The sequence below is a fragment of the Penaeus japonicus genome, unplaced genomic scaffold, assembly GCF_977035675.1.
Source record: "Penaeus japonicus unplaced genomic scaffold, GWHDUDI00000001_assembly GWHDUDI00000004, whole genome shotgun sequence".
In the NCBI taxonomy this organism is placed as follows: Eukaryota; Metazoa; Arthropoda; class Malacostraca; order Decapoda; family Penaeidae; genus Penaeus; species Penaeus japonicus.
In genome coordinates, this window is record NW_028234406.1 from 17,122,385 (window position 1) to 17,129,884 (window position 7,500).

A 7,500-nucleotide genomic window follows, 5' to 3' on the forward strand; every position below is an offset into this window, starting at 1 on the left:
ACACACATACATACACATGTACACACATACATACACATGTACACACATACATACACATGTACACACATACATACACATGTACACACACATACATACACATGTACACACACATACATACACATGTACACACACATACACATATGTACATACATGTACGTACTTACATGTACACACGTACATACACATGTACACACGTACATACACATGTACACACGTACATACACATGTACACACGTACATACACATGTACATACGTACATACACATGTACACACGTACATACACATGTACACACGTACATACACATGTACACACGTACATACACATGTACACACGTACATACATATGTACACACGTACATACACATGTACACACGTACATACACATGTACACACGTACATACACATGTACACACGTACATACACATGTACACACGTACATACACATGTACACACGTACATACACATGTACACACGTACATACACATGTACACACGTACATACACATGTACACACGTACATACACATGTACACACGTACATACACATGTACACACGTACATACACATGTACACACGTACACACATACACACGTACACACATACATACATGAACACACGTATACACGTATATATAATTACACATACATATGAGCACACATGCTCAGACATACATCCACTCATTCACATACATATATACAAGCATACATCCACATCCACACATACACTACACACGTAATGTAACCGTAGCGCAAAGGTCACCGTCTCCTTCACTGAATGGCCAAATATCGTAATACTCTGGGAAAGTGAGAGGCATTTTTCCCTCGGAAGTTGTAAGAAAACAAAAAACAAAACAATTTCCACGCATTGGCGACACGACAGTCAACAACTTATCTGGTACTTCCTTGTCTGCGATGTGGGTCTGCTTCAGTAGGGCTTCGCGAAAATACGAACGCATCTAGACGGACAAACGGAGGGAAAAAGCGGGTCACGATTTAGGTTGGTTTAGGAAACGTTTTGTGGTGTGAACTTTCGGTATATCGGTTATGATAAGGATTAAGGGCAATAACGCGCTACTTGATTGAGTCTTTATGGTGAGTATCGGCGCGGGGGTGTTCGTCGCAGCGGAAACGGTCATCTGCTACAGACACGACCCAAAGTATGGGGGCTGAGGAAATTCCCTGGCAGTCTACCGCCCATAGCACAACTCGGAGCCATATAAAACTGGTTACAACTAGTTCGCCAGTGTGTGTGGGGTGGGGGGGAGGAGCCCCTCTGCTCTCTGCTCACGGCACGGCGTCGGTATACACCCCTCTCCTTGACACTGTATTCTCGGCCAGCCTTTTTTATGCTGTTTTCTCTCCCGCATGGTGGCAAGTGGCCATCCCCGACTCTTGGTCCCGAGTGTTCTGCTCACTGTCCCGTATGCTGCTGATATGCGCTACCTTTCTTTCTTTCGCCATTTATTAATGATACCTTTCCCGCTTCCATGCTTGGTTCCGGAATGTAGGCCTACTTTCCCTCAATAAGTCGGTCTTATTTCGTATATTGATGAAGGTTCTGTACTCAAACCTTAGCATTTATGTGCATTATATAGGGGAAGCGTAATTTTCGGTTAAATATTTACTTAGTATCTTGTAATAATTCACTCTTTTTTTAAGATGAACATTAATTTTCTTGTAGAGTACCCAGAAATTTAATTGCGATGGCAGTCTAAGTTCTGCTCCACTAAACGTGTTCTGCGACCTACCTTCAGTTTAAAAAAAGTACCGTACCCTTTTCTCCCCCTTTTTGACCCTCTGCCAAGCTTTACTTCCGACTTCCACGAGGGAACGCGTCAAAGCGCGGGGGCCGACGGTTCATTCCCAAACAAATGGGCGGGCACTCGGAACACTTTCAAAAGGGGCAATATTGTAATTATCAGCTGATTTGTAATTGTTTTATCCCGAGAGTGGATTCAGACATTGCGACTGTTCTTCGTATCATAGAGGCTTTAGGCCTATATGGATACCGAAAGGGACGTCCATATGATATCTATAGATAATTGCTGTATTGTATTCATCTTCGCTAGATTTTTGATAGTCATTGAGAGTATTTTTTTTGTCTTTGAAGCTACATTTCCACTCCTCTTCATGTCTTCAAATCGGTTTAATGGTAGGGCCAAACAGCGCACTTTCTTGATAGAGTTACCAGACAGCCATTCCCCGGTAGAAGTAGAATATAGAATAAAATGATATATATACATGTACGCCACGTAAATGCATCATGCATTATTGCCATGTCAAAAGTTAAAAAAGTAACATGCCACTAGAGAAAACAACATTTATTATCTCTTTGAATCCCCCGGAGCCAAGATCTCTCGAAACCCCAGAAAATATGTGAAATATTTCCACAGAACCGCAAACGCCTTGGTCCTCGGATGATTTGGTGGAAAAGATGAGTGGTAAATTACAAAAAAAAAAGAAAAAAAATCAGACCTGATGTTAAAAGATTTCACTCTTTTGTGTAAACTATAAAAAAATTGATATAATTGAACTTGATTTAACATAGTTGAACATTCTTATCGATCGTTGTAATATTTAAAGTAATTTGTAGTGATAAAGATTCATACACGCGAAGTACTGGCAATTATCCAATGAATAACTTATTTTGTGATATACAAATTATGTTTATTGTCACAATTGTTTTTTTTAAGTAATTGCATTTCAAGCGGGATTAGAAGGAGACGACGCAACAAAGTGACATCGGCGAAAGGAGAGAGAGCACGCACATTAACAGAAGTACTGTACCAGAAATAGTAGACGCGAACGCTGGCCCAAAGGGCAACACACGTGCAGGACTCACACACTCTCTCTCTCTCTCTCTCTCTCTCTCTCTCTCTCTCTCTCTCTCTCTCTCTCTCTCTCTCTCTCTCTCTCTCTCTCTCTCTCTCTCTCTCCTCCTCTCTCTCCTCTCTCTCCTCTCTCCTCTCTCCTCTCTCCTCTCTCCTCTTCCTTTTCACTCTTCCTCTTCCCTCTTCCCTCTTCCCTCTTCCCCCTCCCTCCTCTTCCCTCTTCCTCTTCCCTCTTCCCTCTTCCCTCTTCCTCTTCCCTCTTCCCTCTTCCCTCTTCCCTCTTCCCTCTTCCCTCTTCTCTCTTCTCTCTCACTCTCACTCTCACTTTCGCTTTTTCATTCATATTCTCACTCTCACTCTTTCATTCTCCCTCTCTCCCTCTCTTTCATTCATACTCTCACTTTCAGCATCACTCATTCCCATACTCTCCGAGTGTGTGTAAATGTCATTCTCACACATGACCTATTTAAATCCTATCCCTATGAAATTCTCATTGCTATTTAGGAACACTTGTAAAATACATTTACTTCTTTAGTGAGACTTTTGGTTCTATATCAATTATCTTCGGCGAGAAATGCTGCAAATGCCACACCGCGTGTCAAACGCTCGTGGTGCACATGTGCTACGGGAACAGGTGTGAGTGTCCTATGTAATTAGCCTGGTCATAACTCCACATGAATGTTTCTTGTCAAATGTAGGTTCAATTTGGAGTCATGAAGTCCATTTACATCAACAAACATATTTCAGGGCAGAAAATACATTATTTTGCCTTTATCTCATTAGATATCCCTGCCATACATATTTTCTGTCAGGTCGGTAAAAAAAAGCTTTGAAAGTAACTTAACGAAAGGTCTTCTACCGTCTACACATCTCTCAGATCCGAAATAGCTCGAGAGCGTTCGATACTGCTTCATAATTCAGCATTTCTATGACCTACTTAGGGAGAAGGGATGCACAGAAAATTCTGTTGTGATATTGGACAGTCTTTGATTATTGAAATACTTTCTGTTCTTGTTTCTTTCTTTTCTCTACTTCTGTTCTGTGAGATCTGCTTTCTATCGTTCTATATCCTTATTTATTGTGACTATATAACACGGGAAAGAATCAATGGGAGAGGAACGTGAATTATAGCTGTGGCTGCAGGTATTTTCTGAGCTATTGTCAATAATTATTCGGAAGTCAACAAATCGAGTACTAGTGAACACTAACAATTGATATATCGGACAGGTAGACGGAATTCTTTCTTGTTTATTACTTTTATGATTAAGTCTTACTCCTCCAGTGGCATGATTGTTGAGAAAAAGGTGATTCGGGAATCGGAAATCTCTCGAATCGATCCCCCATTCAATTGGAACCAGAGTATGCTCGTTAGAGGAACGACATGGGCTACTCGGCATACGGAATTAGCTGTGTACCCTCTAGACCAAGGAGAACGGGGACGACGGTTTGCCGAGAAGATATCATTGAGGAGGGTTTCATGTCTGCGAAGAGTGAAGAAAGGTAAAGTGGAGAGCATCGGTACGGTGCGTGTTACGCCGCGGAGTCCGGTCCTGGCATGTGGCGACGACCCACGCAGCCGTTGTCGCACTGCGCAACCTTATTCAAAACGCATAGACTGAGGGTTATATCAGCATCAGGAGTTCATTTTGGCCGGAAGTAGAGTTGCATGAGTAGCCAGAAGATATCTGTCTTGTCAATAAAACCGGGGTTGTGTAAGTCTCCCCTGCGTGTCGAGAATGTTATGCTTGTGTAAGCCTGCCCAGCGGTTAGCCGATCTGATGGTAATTCTTTTCGCTTTGTAACTTGCTAGCTGTTAGTATGCAAGAGATTTAAATTTATTTGAAATGTTTTATTACATATATTCATTTGATTATATATATTGTTTCGTGACCTTTATACTCCTTTAATTTTTTTTTTGATTCGACCTAGAAATTGTATCGAAAAAAAATATCCCATTAACTTCGATTCATTTTTATAGATACATTATATTAACGAGTTTATTCCAGTTTTGATGGATTTGGTGAATAATAAACATATAGACATCAATACCTGTAGGCCTACCGTCGTACTATTACTTTTTTGTCTTCCAAGCTATATATATATGTATATGTATATGTATATACTGTATGTATATATATATGTATATACTGTATGTATATATATATCTATATACTGTATGTATATATCTATATCTATATCTATATCTATATCTATATCTATATCTATATCTATATCTATATCTATATCTATATCTATATCTATATCTATATCTATATATATATCTATCTATATATATAATGTATGTGTTTTTTTCAATTGCCCGTTTTATTTGACAGACGAGGTAGTAGTGATTAATTAACCTGTAGACAGACCCCATTACACGAAGGCTTATCGTCGCACTAATATTCGGTCGGATAGAAAAGATTTACTTTCCTTTTTGATACGAAAATGTGTAGAATCGGATCCCATTCTTTTCTCTCGATTTCCCCGACGTTGTCAGTCATCATAAAACGGTTGAATTCAAATTTCGAGATTCGGCACTTTTGGTTCGACTTTCACCGGTTCATGTTTGTTTCATAGCTTCCAGTTTCACTATTAAGTGTTATTCAGTTCCTTCATCTCCTTCGTTATTTTACTGAATGTATTTCGTGTCTTGGGAAATGGATTCGGAAATATAGAACTCAATTGACTTTTTTATGGAGAAAATCCGTTGTCGCCATATCGATTTAACACTTTTACGCCTTAATCCGATTTCGGTACAGTGTTGCATGGAGTGTTACATAGAATATGTTTATGCAATCCACGTCGAATAGAGCGGGATACAATGCGGCGGTAAGGGAACAGGCCAGTAGGTACTAAGAAAGAATGTCGGCTGGTTTGTTTTTCTCCGATTTCCCCCCTTTTCCCAGATGTATATATGCACATATAATGTATATTATATATATATATATATATACTTATATAATATACATATACATATATTATATATTATATATATATATTTTTTTTTCCCCGCTCTTTTTGTCCTTTTGCTGCGGCCAGTGGAAATAGAAACATTGGTGGAAGAATAACTAGAAACCGTCCCCGCTCGTTTTATGTTCTAGATATGACTAGAGGGAGAAACAGCTAAAGATTTACCTTGTCATATAACATCTCACACGTGCGCGCGCGCGCGCGCACACACACGCCCATGCGCACGCGCACGCACACGCACACGCGCATGCGCACGCGCACGCACACGCACACGCACACGCACACGCACACGCACACGCACACGCACACATACACACACACACACACACGCACACACACACACACACACACACACACACACACACACACACACACACACACACACACACACACACACACACACACACACACACACACACACACACACACACACACACGCACACGCACACGCACACGCACACACTCATGCGCGCGCGCGCGCTCTTATTTACAAGCACACATATCCATACCACTATGCATGCCTGAGGGTAATTTCAGGACATCACAGATTACAAAAGCCCCTGGATCGAAGATCTGCCCGGCGGCCATATTGGAAGCCCTCGCTTTGTTTCTTTTGTCTTTTTGCGTTTAGAATAGTCGAGAGTCAGGGCGGGATTTTAAGCCCCTACTTCCCCGCGTGGAATCTCAACGCACTGACACCATTCGAAGCGCTCCAGTAGTTTGCCTACAGAAGTTTGCAGGTTTTCAAAATCTCTTGATGGCTCGGTCTAGCCTTTCCTAAATCAACGCGTAATGGCAGCGTCTGGTCGCCTGGCTGATATTCGGTGATTTATTTATCCTTGTAATGGGAGTATCTATTACATGCGGATATGATATGCATACTGATGTGTATTACAGAAAGAGAGATACACTGGTCGATGGATTCACGTAGTGTAGATGTTAGAATGGGTGGAACTTGTCTTCCAAATTGGTAGCCTTGCGTGAGGGAGCAACGTCCTTGAGTAGGGATCTGTCACGCAGCTTATGCAGCTGCCTTCCCGTCTACGATCGAGATTATATTCATTATATAACATTCCTTTCCCCTCTCCCTCCACTCCCTCCTCCAAATTTTCCCCCCCTACCTTCCCCTATCACCCTTCTCCCTCTCCCTCCTTCCCTTTCCCTCTCCCTCTCCCTCCTTCCCTCTCTATCTCCCTCCCTATTTCCCTCTCTCTCCCTCTCTCTATCGCCCTCAATTTTCCAAACTTCCATATTTTAAAACTAACCCAAAGATATTACAAAACAAAATATAATCTTAAAAAAATGACACACTATACAAGCGGTTATCCACCTAAATTTTTATCCCGAGTTATGAGGCATATTCCCCGTTCACGTTATATTTTAAATGTAACTCTATATTACCGTACTTCATGTCTCCTTAGTGCAATCTTTGTAAGTTATTCGCTAAACACCATATGTATGTATGTATTTATGTATTTATATATTTATATATTTATGTATGTATGCATGCGTGTATGTATGTATACGTGTATGTATGAAGGAACAATATTGTTCCGTAATCACATAATTGCGACAGGGACAGAAATCGCCCAATATTTCATCAGGGTAGTATTACCTTGACCTGAAATATCACGCCAGTCTCTCTTCAACACGCATGCAGGCAGACACACGCACACGCATACGCACGTCGCACGTTCC